Source organism: Camelus dromedarius, chromosome 11 (assembly GCF_036321535.1).
Source record: "Camelus dromedarius isolate mCamDro1 chromosome 11, mCamDro1.pat, whole genome shotgun sequence".
Taxonomy (NCBI): Eukaryota; Metazoa; Chordata; class Mammalia; order Artiodactyla; family Camelidae; genus Camelus; species Camelus dromedarius.
Genome location: NC_087446.1, coordinates 63,683,801 through 63,697,239, shown reverse-complemented (window position 1 = coordinate 63,697,239; position 13,439 = coordinate 63,683,801). Strand labels below are relative to the sequence as shown.

General features: G+C 43.8%; 2 long non-coding RNA genes across 3 annotated transcripts in view; one reads left to right on the top strand and one right to left on the bottom strand.

The window, feature by feature from the left end:
• LOC135322408 (uncharacterized) overlaps window positions 1-13,439 on the bottom strand; it is a 109,166-nt gene that overhangs the window by 1,222 nt on the left and 94,505 nt on the right. Inside the window, exon 2 of the long non-coding RNA XR_010382968.1 lies at window positions 7,033-7,109. This is a non-coding gene — a long non-coding RNA (uncharacterized LOC135322408). The remainder of the gene's footprint in view (window positions 1-7,032; window positions 7,110-13,439) is intronic.
• LOC116150253 (uncharacterized) overlaps window positions 1-13,439 on the top strand; it is a 116,607-nt gene that overhangs the window by 35,162 nt on the left and 68,006 nt on the right. The window lies entirely within an intron of this gene.

Here is a 13,439-nt window from a genome sequence, read left to right as displayed (position 1 = left end):
GTGTTTCCATGATCCTATTAACCTAATGCTAGCTTGAAAGGAGGACTTGTCATTTCTTCTTGGGTGAGCTGTTTGCATGAGTGATGCTGGAATTGGAGGCCATGGATGAAAATTATTCTGTGAAAATTACACAGTAATCCCCTGATTTACCCAACCTAGTGGGTAAGTCAGGGAAAATGGCCAGTTCATCTGCTGAAAATAAATTCTTTCCTTTGGAAGATAGTAAAAGGCATAGGAAGACACTGAATAAATGCTTTCTGATGGTGTGGGTGCAGGCCAGGAGCCACTGAGGTCTGGAGGCCTTTCTAGCTGAAAGGTTGGAGAGCTCTTAAGCAAGAACAGATGTGCTGAGAATTCACAGAGTCAGATATTTTCACTGTAAGGGGAAGACATTAAAAGGGTAGGGCTCTAAAATGAAAACTGGCTCCTTGCAACATATAAGGCTAAATGAGGTCCCCAGTCAAAAAGACCCTGGGCCCTGTTTTGGGTCTGTCCCTTTTCCCTGGATTTGGGAAATTAGGAAATTTACTCTGCCTTTCTAAGCTTTCAGTATCTTTATAACACTGAAATAATCAGTCCTGTTCTCCCCATCTTTCTGGGGAGACAGGATCATGTGATACAGAATGATAGTGTGCGGTGATGTGTACCACTCCACACATATGGTACCACTGAAGATTTACTCTCACATGTGACCTGATTGGCCGGCCACCAGGGATTGTGAACGCTACCAGTCAGTGCCTCCTGTAAGGGTGGGCTGGAGCTGGCACATCCCTCCCCCTGGGGATCTTAAGTTGGCTAGAAGAAATCACGTAACCAAAGCTATGCACCCTGCACTGTGCATGGTAGTGGAGGGTGAGGAGCGTGAAGACAGCTCAGCCAGGCCATTTATAGAGATGCCTGCTTTTACTGTCAGACTTGAGAGGACACTAAATTTAATAATAATTTGATCATATCTGGCACTTTAAAATCAAATAATGCTTATTTAAGAAAATTTTAAGTAGGTACATTTTTGATTCCAAGTCTGTTGGCCTCTCCTTTTAAGTATTTCTTAAATCTGCCCACTTCTGTCCATCACCACCACTGCTCATGCCAGGCCTGCATCACCCCCCATCTTGATCATCATGTCACCCCTGGCCTTGTCTCTTTCACTCTGGTCTTTTTCCACTGCCTCCTTAGGCCCCCAACCCCCAGAAAAGCTGCTATCCATGCCCACCCAGAATCTTCTCTAGGACTCTAGTCTGATTATGTCACTTCCCTGTTAACCTGCTCCAGAATCTCCCTGTCACCTTCGGGATAAAGTCAGAATTCTTTACAGAGCATACAGAGCCCCACCTTACCTCTCCAGCCCCGCTGCTAACTACTTCCCCATCCATACTCAGGCCAGCCAGCACACTCTCAGCACCCAGCCCTCCCATACCTGGCTGGCTTCTTTCCTGCTCTGCTCTTCACAGCCAGGTTTCACTCTTCTTCCCCTGACTGAGTTCAGACTTTGTGCCTCCCCACAGCTGGGTTAGGCTGCTCCTTGTGCTCCTGGAACATGCGTGCCCGATGTTCCCCCTTCACACTCAGCTGACAGGCTCACTTCTCACTTCTCTGAGAAATGGGAATGCTCTCTACTTCCTACCAGACCTCTCATCCAGCTTTCCTTTCTCCTCTTCCTTTCCTCCAGGTGCAGTTCTCAAACTGCCCCTTCCCCATTCAAGGTGAACCCCTCTGCTTATGCTCTGGACACTCCCCCACACCTTCTCAAGGACCGCAGCCTTGAACCTCCCCTCTATCTTCAACCTCGTCAAGCCCTCCCTTTCTTCTGGATGACTCCCATCAGCCGGCAAACATTCTTCTTGCTCTCCTTGGGCCTTTCAAGGATCTCCAGCTGCCCTTCCATATCTGTTTCATTCTTCAGGAGGTGTCTTCCTGCCTCAGCTCTTCTGCACACCGGTCAGGCATCCCCATCTGCTGTTTGAATGCAGTAGCCCTGCCCGAGGGAGGCAGTGACCTTCTCTTTGCACACCCAGGGCTGAGTTTCTGTCCTCATTGGGCTCCTCCCTCTGCAACTCTCACCACCTTGCCAGGGCTGCCTCCTGATTCCTTGCCATCTACCAAGCCCTCTCTGCCCTGTTCCTGTGCCCTTGTCTTTCCTGCCACTCTCAGTGGGTGGTCTCAGCTTGACCCACAGCTTTAAATAACATTTATTTGCTGGTGGTTCTTGAATTTACAGCCTCAGCCCGGACCACTTTTCTGCACTGCAGACTCTTGCATTCAGCTGCCTACTCCACATTCCCATGTTGCTGTTTCACAAGCATCTCAAACTTAATGTGTCCTGGAATGAACTCTTCATTCTTGCCACTTCAGTCTATGGCTTCCTGTCTTCCCCATCTCAGTAAATCACATCTTCACCTGCCCAGTTGCTCCATCCAGAAACCTGGACAACCTACTCATCTCTTCTTTTTTCCTACCCTGAGTCAGATTGTCAGATGTTCCCATTTAGCCCATCTCCAAAGCTTATCTTGAGCCTGGCCACTTAGCCCCAGCCCTTCTTCTCTCCCCATAGTCCAGGCTACACTTGGCTCTGGGAGTGGTCCCCTACTTCCACTTGGGGAAAGCAGCTCTGATCTATGCCTACAGAGCATCCAGGGAAACTGTGATGCCTGCCTGAAACCTTCAGTGGTTCCCCATCATACAGTTCACACAGCCCTGCATGGTCTGCTCTGGCCATTCTTCAAACCCTCCCCTTGCCCGGTCCTCACCCTTTTGCATCACACCCAGCCCATGGCCAGCTCCCCTCATGTCCACTTCCTTGGTTCACTGGTGTATACTCAGTCTCCGGGAGCTGCCGGTGACACAGATACTGTGTGAACAAATATTTGCTTTGATTGCTAAAATTATTGCTGTGTGCTAGATCCTGGAGTAACCAAGATGAGCCAGACAGAATGCTCTTAGTCTAGTGAATGATACAAATGTGTACACATAGAATATTGTTTGATATGATAGGTGTGATCATGAGGAGAAGGCAACCCTGGGGCTAGAAGAAGCTTAGAAAAGGTTTTCAGGGAAAGAAATATTTGAAGTGAGTTGATGAACCTCTACAGAAATCTAAAACAATATATGAAAACAGTAACTCAGGAAGTAGGATAATGGAAAAATATGTAGAAATATTAATATTTGGTGGCTTCTGGCTTTTAGCTTGGTGAAAAATGTTTTTCTATTTTAATATTTCCAAATACTCCATTATGAATTTTTTATTTTTTTAATTATTAAAAAAGTTTAAAAAAACTTGGTGGGAAATAGTTCTTTGACACACACATGTACACACACATAGTGATATCTTAACACAAGACAGGCAGGGATGTCTTGCAATGAGTTTTCTCATCTGTTTCTGGAAATCAGCTACAGTTCCTGAAAGTAAAACTTCTTGAAATAAATTTTCCCCAAACAGGAAAAAAAAAAGTAGAAGAAAGAAAAAGTGAGAAAAAGGATGAAATCCTTTTCCGCAGTTTACGAGTTGAGCAGGTAGCCAGTAAGGACAAGGAGGAGGACAGAAAATAGGATTTTCTTGTCATGTTCCACTTGTAAAAGTCAGTGGATATTTTTACAGGTACTAGCTACTCCTTCCTGAAAATCCTCTATGGGGACAGGCTGTGAAGCAGCAATAGGAAAGATAAATGCTATTCTGGAGATTAATTTTAGTGCAGGGTGGAGAACGTGAAGAGAAAAAAATTAAAGATCAAATGGAAAATCCATACACAAGCAAACCCACACCACAGAAGTGTCGAGCACCATGTTACCTAATTAGTCCCTGCACCAGGAGAGGCCTCTCTCTGCAAATGCCCCTCCCCTCATGGCGGGCTGCCTGGCAGGGAGCGTGTTTGTACCGCATGCCTTATGGGTGGCTATCATTTTGCAGGGAGCAGAAGGCTTGGAAAGACCACCAAGCTGTGACCTTTTCCCCTTATTCAACAATGCAAATATATTTTTCTGTGATGGGTGTCTAGATGTTTCTGAGCAGAGCATTCAGAATGCAGGTGTGTGTGTGTCTGTGTGTGTTGCAGGTGGGGTCTGCTTTCCACCTCTGATCTCTTTTCACCTCAGCTCCTCTTTCTGTCCGGGCATAGACTCACATAGACTCACTAAGACTTGGGTCTCCTCCTCCTGTTTTACTTCTGTGCTGAAATGATCCCCCTTTAGTGCCCTTCTGAAGTTTAGAGTTTTCCATGCTCCTTGTGGCAAGCTTTCATGTCTCCAGTTGCCCTGACTTGCAGTCTCCAGTAACCACCTAGCTGTGGGAAGCAAGAAGGGAAATGATGCTGTAATGAGATAAACTGGTTTGTGAGCAGGCTTCAGTTTTCTCCCCTCCCCTTTGCTCACACAGCAATGTCTTTCTCCATAGGAGTTTCAGAGTCAGAGAATGTGAAATGACAGAGACTGTCCTGAAGATTTGCTGAGAGCTCTATACTTGGACCTCCTTAGTAACCTCAAGAAATCTGAGGAAATGTGACTTCCCTCCTGGGACAGCTCACTGGATGATACAGACCTGTTCTAGACAAGGGCGGCCAGTGGCTGGAAGCAAGAGTCACACCCCACACCCAGCATTGAGCTATTTTTCTTCTGGTAAAAGGACCTTTCACTCCCACCCAGGCAATCAGTATTTTCTAATGGTTGGCTTTTAAGACATCAAAGCAGTAGGATCCATGGGCGTAATTTCACATTTAATTTAAAACAATAGACAATCCCAAGGGACTTTGCATAAAGGAGGTGGCCCCTGGTCTGGTCTTAAGATACCTACTGTATTATACCCCAAAGGCCCTTTTGGTAGAGGTTGTCCAGGCAGTAACTGGGAATGTTCGCTCTCCTTGCCTTCAACCCCCGGTCTAAGGATATGTCCGTTCCTCTATTTTAATTATTATCCTTTGAGAGATTTAGTCAGGTCTGGTTAGGTTTAGAATTAAGTTGGAACCTGGCTTGGAGGGGTTTTATTGATTTATTTATTTTTCACTTTGGCTATAATTAAAAATGGTACAAGGGGGTCAAGGAAATTCAGACAAGATCTCTATTTTGTCCTCTTGTTGCCGAGAACCTGACTTGATAAAGCAGTGATTTGAGATGATGACTGTTGAAATCATGAGTTCAGGGGAGCTTCCTTACAAAAAGCTGGCCTGAGCCTCAAGATGGCCAGAACCCACACCTGCCCAACTGACCTGGGGTGATCAAGGTCTTCCTCTGCCTAGGACTGTCTCAGTTTTAAAACTGAATGTCTTAAATCTTGGGAAACCCCTCAGTCTTGAGAAAATCAAAGTGGTTGGTCACTTACTTGGAATTAAAGTGTGAATGAATCAAAGCAATGAGATAACTGGGAAATACACTTGATACCTGGTTTTAGTTTCCTTTGTGTGTAGGATGGACCCTGCTCACACTTGTTTCACTAAAGGGCATGGGGTGGAGATGGAGAAGAAGTAGAGAAAAGAGGTGGACATGGACTATTTCTGTGCACTCAAGGCAGCTCATTTTTAATAGTGGCCAAATTTAGATTACCCAGGGGGACATGTGATAGCCACATAGGTTGAACCTAAGCTAAAGAAAGCAATTTCTGCTCAAAAATAATGGGATGGAGAATGAATCTTTGTGTAGAGAATCTTCCTGAATTCTTAGGCAGACATAGATACTTTTTCCCTGTGTGCACCCTGCTCCCCATCAGCAAACCTAAAAATTTTCAATTTATGTGTGCACACAGACCCCTGGTGAGGAGAGACTGTGTCTTTTCATATTGGCATTTCTGGCACCAAGCACTGTGACTTGTACATAGTGGGTGCTTAATAAATTGAAAAATAAAGTAATAAATGCACACCCGGGGGTCAGAGGATTGTTAAAGGAAAATGAGGTGTTCTCATCTTCACCTTCAGATCCTTGGTGGAGCAGGGTATTAACACTGGATTTGTGAGTTTTATTTTCACTTTACTTTTTTCCCTTTACTTTTTTCCCTTTTAGATTCCGTTAAAAGGTGTAATGCAATTGTTTATCTTTTTTTTTTTTTTTTGATGAGTTAGAAAACAATATTTTCACAAGTATCTGTCTTGCTCAGGGTGTCCGTCAGGAGAACCCACCAGCCCTTATCACCCTCGCAAGTTGGCTGTCTGGTCTCCATATCCTTCATGGGAAGGGACATAGTCCCACCTTCCCCAGGTGTGCTTGGTAACTGTTCACCTGGCTGCCATCACTGTCCAGCTGCTCCGTGAGGACACTATCCCTGATATATATGCCTCTGGGACCCCAGTAAGCCCAAGGGAGAGGGTGTATGGAAGGCTTCCATGTCCTATTGGGGAGTTGAGGTAAGCCCTATAGAGTCCTTCCTTCCTTTCTCCCTCCCTCCCTTCCTTCATTTTCTTCCTTTCCTTCCTTTCCTTCTACTGAGAAGACAGCCATCTATGAACCAGAAAAAGGGCCCTCACCAGACACTGAGTCTACTGGCACTTTGATCTTGGACTTGCCAACTTCCAGAACTGTGAGAAAGAAGTGTTTGTTGTTTAATTCACCTAGCGTGTGGTACTTTGTTGTAGCAGCCCGAACTAAGATGAGGGTCTTGCATATATCAAGGGCTCAGGAAGTATTTGCTGGATGAATGTGTCTGACATAGTGGGTGTGGTCCCTGGAGAAGGTTCACTCTGGCCTCAGCCCTCAGGATAGAGGCCGGCCTTGTGAAGGCTAGTGGTGAAGGCAGTGTCACCCTCTGAAGCATCACATATTGAAGCCAGGTCTTAACAATTTCTTGAATCTCCTCTCCTTTCCATTCCCACTGTGACTGCCTTTGTTTACCCTTTTCATATTTTCCCTGGACTCCAGCCAGGACAGTCTAACAGTGCTGTCCTCAAACTTCCCACTCTCCTGCTGTGGTACAGCTTTACTCCTCAGCACTCTCTCCTTGCAGGGTAAATCCTTCCAAAAGGTTGATCACCTCTTTATCAAAATAAGCAATGTGGTGAGCCCATTCTTCTGGTTTTCCTGATATTCCCAATATCTGAATCTTTGTGTTGTACTCACCTTATCAAGCTGAATACAGTTGACACTCACTGAGTCACTGAATGGATAGAGCAACCCAGCAGTGTATGAATGGTTGCCTGAAAAAACAAAAGAAAGATCCATTATTAACTGCTTTAGGATAGAAGTTGAAAACTGGAAGCTTGGGGGCTGGATCATATCTGCAGACATGTTTTCTAAAAAATATTTTGAATAGGGTGCCAGTTTAAGAAATTGGGAGATTTTACATTAAACAATCTGGATTTGTGGCTTCTCTTGGCATCGCTGCACTGGGCTTGTTCCTAAAGATCAGAGTCAGTTGCCCACCCCTGCCACAGCCGCCTCTTCTTGGTGGTCCCCCTTGGGACCGATCTTTATGTTACCTGCTCAGTGTGTTCAGCCTCAGAAGCGTGACCAATGCTCTGCTCTGATGTGTTCATGCTTGAGGCCACCATGTGTGGGATGTGTCTGAGGCCATCACTGCCCCAAGGCTGCATCCCGTCCCCTGCTGCCTACGTGCCTCCTTGTCCCTGCAGGACAACATTCAAAAACCTGGTTTCCAATTTGAACTCAGCCTTATTTAGAGAATTCATCTCCCTCTTCTGGGTGTCAGAGTCCTTATTTATAAAAATGATTGGTCCAGGCAGATGAGCTGTGAGGTCCTTGATTGCCTGAGATTCCTGTGAGTTTATTCTGAAGTGTTTGAGCATGCAGTGTCTTCCTGATGCAAGACCCAGGACTAGCAGGGAAGGGACCCTAGTGGGAGTCTTGTCTGACTTAGGGATAATGGCCTGTCGTCCACTGTCAAACCTCAGCAGCCAATGATTTTGTGGTCAAGGGCATTTCTGAAACACTGGATGTGCTCCCCCAGCTTATGGCTCTGTGTAAGCTGTAAAGTGCACACTCAACACTTGATGTTTGTCATGAAGATTAAAGAACTCTCAAGTGCAAGTGACAAGGTTGATATATGAGGATAGCTGTAACACTGCTTTTTTGTCTTCAGAAGCATTTTTCTCAGTCGTGGCTTTAACCAGACATCCAGACAACAAAGCTCCCTGGTTACATTTCATGAGAAATTTAATAACCCCCTTATTGAGTATTTTTGCTGCAGCCTTGGATTAACCTTTAACAAATGAAGCTTTAGTTACCACGCAGCCTCAAGAACGTTCTCCCTGTGATGAATATGTCTAAGTCTACGTGTACTTGAGGACGCTGGGGGCTGGGAGGTCACCCGGGTTGGAATGGCCCCCAAGAAGCCAGCTCTATCAAATCAACAATGCCAAGAAACCAGGAATGACTTCCAGGGCTCAGAAACCCCAACTGCCCTCTGTTGCTAAACTACAAAATATAGAAGATACCTGTTTCTCCAGAAATATAAATATTAAGACAATAAACAGCAGAATCATTCCCCTTTTCTTTAAAATGGTCATCTATTGACAAATTGGACAGTGGCTTACTGTGAGTCATAGCAGTTTAGGTGGGGGGCGATGCTGTGACTGAGCAGCTGGTGTTGTCATGGAAACTAATCTACATTGTATGGACAGGGAAAAATGGATCCAAAATATCCCTATTTCTTATGAATATCCCACCACTGTTACAAAGCAGTGCTTATTTACTGTTTAGCAAAGGCTAGTCCAGATGTACAAGTTTGAAGAGAATTCGAAAGAATTTGAAAGAAAACCTGTGGAAAGAATAGGATCTTTACAAATTGCTGTTCCAATGCTTTAAAAAAATTTTTTGTTTTAAATTGAAGTACAGTTGATTTACAATATTGTGTTAGTTTCTATGTGCAGCATAGTGATTCAGTTATACATACATATTTTTTCATTATAGGTTATTACAAGATATTGAATATAGTTTCCTGTGCTATACAGTAGGACCTTGTTGTTTATCTCTTTTATATGTAGTAGTTTGTATTTGCTAATCCCAAACTCCTAGTTTATCCCTCCCCTACCCCTTCCCCTTTGGTAACCATAAGTTTGTTTTCTATGTCTGTGAGTCTGTTTCTGTTTTGTAAACAAGTTCATTTGTATCATTTATTTAGAGTCCACATATAAGTGATATATTTGTCTTTCTCTGACTTACTTCGCTTAGTATGATCATCTCTAGGTCCAACCATGTTGCTGCTAGTGGCATTATTTCATTCTTTTTTATGGCTGAGTAGTATTCCAGTGTGTGTGTGTGTGTGTGTGTGTGTGTGTGTGTGTGTGTGTGTGTACACATATAACTACATCGTCTTTATTCATTCATCTGTCAGTGGACATTTAGGTTGCTTCCATGTCTTGGCTGTTGTAAATAGTGCTGCTGTGAACATTGGGGTGCTTGTATCTTTTCGAATTAGAGTTTTCTTCAGATATGCGCCCGGGAATGGGATTGCTGGATCATGTGATGAGTCTGTTTTTAGTTTTTAAAGGAATTGCCATACTGTCTTCCATAGTGGCTGCACCAAACTATGTTCCCACCAGCAGTGTAGGAGGGCTCCCTTTTCTCTACACCCCCTCCAGCATTTATTGTTTGACTGCTCTATTGCTCTTTTTCCTGATTTTGTTAGATGGTATTACAAAATCATCCTCCTGCATGATTTTGCCATGCTGCCCAGGCAGACCAACAGGAATTTTGATTGCCTGTCATTTTATTGTGATGGTTTTAAAGCTCTTTTGAGGAAATGAGTGTGTAATGCAAATTTGTATTTTTTGTGTGTGTGTGGTTATATTGGATAAGCACAAGGTTTGAGTTACTTTTAGTAACTCTATTTTTTAGAGTTTTATGACTTTTTTTCTCACTTTTCAGGTAAGCTAAGCCTAGAAATTTATGATTGACACAAAATGAAAGTAAATATGTAATACATGCTTCAATGTATTTGCATGATACATGATGTATTTTTATTACATAAAAAGTTTTTTAGTATATATATGTACATAGTATATATTTTATATATGTATATATCCTTAACAGTTACTTGTATTAACAAAAGCATTTATTCCTTAGTATACACTAGATCATATGTGCTAAAAGCTCTTTTTATACTCCTATATCTGTTTGAGATCAAGATCTCTGGCTTCCAGATATATTTTTAATTGAGACCAGCTGGGCCCCTGTACATTTTGAGGAAATTATTTTTGACCCTGGTGTGTGCTCCTCTAGACTCTGCACCCAGATGCCTTTTTTCTGCTTCCCCAGGGAGGTGACTGGTAAGGGGCCAGCACCAGGGTCCCAAGGCCTGGGGAGGACACGTTAGGTTTCAAACCAAAACTGCCCAGTAGCCTGTCCTCATGGCTGAGCATACACCAGGGATAGATGGCCTGGCCCCTCGAGGGGTGTGCACTAGTGTGTCTGTCCCTGTCATGTAAGCGAGATGACTTCTGCTGAGGCTGGACAGGCCCTGGACTAGGGTATCCCATTTAGCTTCCAGATTCAGCATTCCCATCACCAACTCAGGACAGTCTGTCGATGTGTTTCTGCAGGAGATGTGGAGATTCTTATGGCATGGCCCACATCCTGTGTTTTTTCTCTGTCAAGCCCGGGCACGTCCCATTGCAGGAGGAAGAGGAGGGAGTGGGGATGCTTGGGATTAACTGTTTTAGAGGAAAAGGAAAATCTGATCCGTGAAGACACATACTGTGGAAGCACCTTGGTTTCTTCAGTGCTTTGTGTTCTGTGGAAGATGGAAGTGAAATGGGCATTGATCTGGGACCTAAGTGTTCCCTTGCCCAGGACTTTGTGATGATCCCCATGGTGTCTGTGACAGCATCAGTGTCCAGTTAGGGACCACAGAAGGGCAACGTCTCCCAACTACTGACTCCATGTAGTGAAGTGAGGGGGTTATGGGCCCATGGAAGCTCTCAGTCCCCTCTTCTCCCACTTGGGGGGGCATGGGTGTACTGCCCATGGCCTCCCCAGGGACCACGATCTGCCCAGCTTCGCTCTTGCTGTTCCAGGTCATGTGCACTATATCAGAATTCCTTCTCCTCCTTCCTTTCCTACTGGGCTTAAAAAAAAAATCTCATTCCCTTGTTTAAGGACCTGAAAGGGCTGCTGTCATGAATGAAAAGGAGGGAGACTTTCACTGTCTCCCACATACAAGGGAACATGTCCTGAAGGTGACTTATCTTTGCATCTTTGGGACATTTTCACAGGACTGTGGGAGTCGAAGCCCAGACAAGTAGTCTAAGGTTATTCAACAAAGCGGTCCTGTCCTCACTGTGACTCAAACGTTTAGCACTTACTTTCCTCGGGGATCAACGCGGTGCTGCCTCTTTACAGTGAATTGTTGCCACACAGAGCACTGCCAGGGCCTCAGCATCCCATCCACGGCCTCAGGTGAGGTGCCTGGGGGCCGCAGTGTGCAATGCCACCGTGGGTGGGTGTGCGAAGGGGTCACCGCAGGCCCCTCATCCCAGCCATGTCTTCCCAGGCTCATTCCCAGTTGCCTGCTGTTTGTTAAACAGTCTGGTAAACAAAGCACCTGGGGAGAAGCAGTCATCTTATGGAGCGGAAGGCATTCACGAGTTGCCATAGTGATTCGATCTGAGTGGTTGGCTTGAGGTGGCTGCAGGAAAAATGATAAAGCTAAATGGGAGGTCCAGGTGGACATGAAACAGTGATGAACAGCTGATACTTCTTTGTGTCAGGCTCTCTCATCGTTGGCACGGACACTCCACTTGACTTTGCTTAGCAGTTTAAGGCTTGGGAGTCCAGGGACTTGGCTTCAGAAGATGTGTGAAAACTACCCACTGCTCAAGGGGAGGTTCAAACTCACATGGTTGATGCTGCAGCTTTATTTCAGTTTTCTTCCACATGGGAAGGACAGCACACGTGAATGGCAGTGCTTTACCATTTATCCATGAATGGTGCATGATGCTAATGCAGTCTGGCTGAAGCAATGGAAATGTTAAAATAAAGAAAAAAATTTTCAGTAATTACATATCTCTATATACACAAGTACATAGAGATACCTATGTATGAATACATAGATTTCGGATAGATAAATCTATCCGTCCAAAAGCAGCTGCGTTTTTTATGGATTAGCTGTTTAAGTGGTCAAGGGCAGTTAAGCTTAATTAACGTGAACTTAGCCTTACATTAATAAACTCCCATGGGGGCTATGAATTGAGAGGGTGAAAGAAAGTAGTCTATATAATAGCTAATCCGAAGGCTAGTGCTTTCTTGCTGCATTATTTTCTAGATTTTGCATACTGACAATGAAGTGTTGCTTTGACGTCCTTTTAAGTCGAGATTTAAACATCTTTTGTTTGGTAAAACTCAAAGAGGAATTAATACACCTTTTATGGGAGATGTGAGGGGTTTTTTTTTTAAATATTATAGCATTTTTCTTGTGCCTCTAACCCAGAATGGAAACGTCTTCTTATTGGATTCATAACAGTTTGACTGAGTCACATATAGATTTTGAGTTAATTCAGCTAAGATGGAGGAAAGTCTCATAAAAGTGCAGGGAAAGTCCAGGCTCCCTGGCCCCTAAGGCTGTTTTTAGTAATAAGTGAAGAAGTTAGAGATCTGGAGCCGGTGGCTTTGGCTTCTGACTTAATATTGGACAGAATTAAGAAGCTCCTTTAGGTACCTAATTTCCTGGCAGAAAGAAGGCTTAATGCTCAAAAACTTAAGGACTTAAGTGTATCAGTTGAAGTTCAGTTGTGGGAAAATAAAAAGTTTTGAGCATTCTCTTCATAATCACATGCCTGTCAAGATGAAAAAATTTTTGCAACAATTTCCTGGGGTAATGTGAACAAATCTAAGTATAAAGCTCAATGACATCAATAGCCATGTGACTGCCACACAGGTAAAAATTTAGAACCTTTCCTTCACCATGGAAAGTTCCCTTTCTCATTCATATCACGACCCCAATTTAACCACTCTTTTGAGTTATTTCCCCATAGGTAGGTTTGGTCTGTTTTTCAGCATTAGGTAAAAGGACTTGTACACTATGCTTTCTTGCATAGAAATGTGTCTGGTTCCTTTCACTAGATGTAAATAGTCTTAAATTTACATACAGTTGAATTCATTGTTTTTCTACGTATACATTTCTGTGAGTTTTAACACATAATAGATTCCTGTAACCACCACCATGGTCAGGATACAGCCCCCAAATCTCCTGTTAGAATCCAAATGCTCCTCCCCACAAAAGATCCTGGCAACCAGTGATCTGTTCTCCATCCCTAGTGTTCTACCTTTCCCAGAATGTCATATAAATCATACATATGCAACCTTTGATGCTGGCTTCTTTCATTTAGCAGAATGTGTTTGAGGTTCTTCTGTGTGCAGTAATAGCTTGTTCCTTTGTATCATATTCATTCTGCTGTTGATGGTCATTGGTGCACTTACCATTTTTTGTTTGTGAATAAAGCTGCTGTGAACATTTCTGTACACTTTTTTTGTGGACATATAGACTAACTTCTCTTTGTCATATGAGTGAG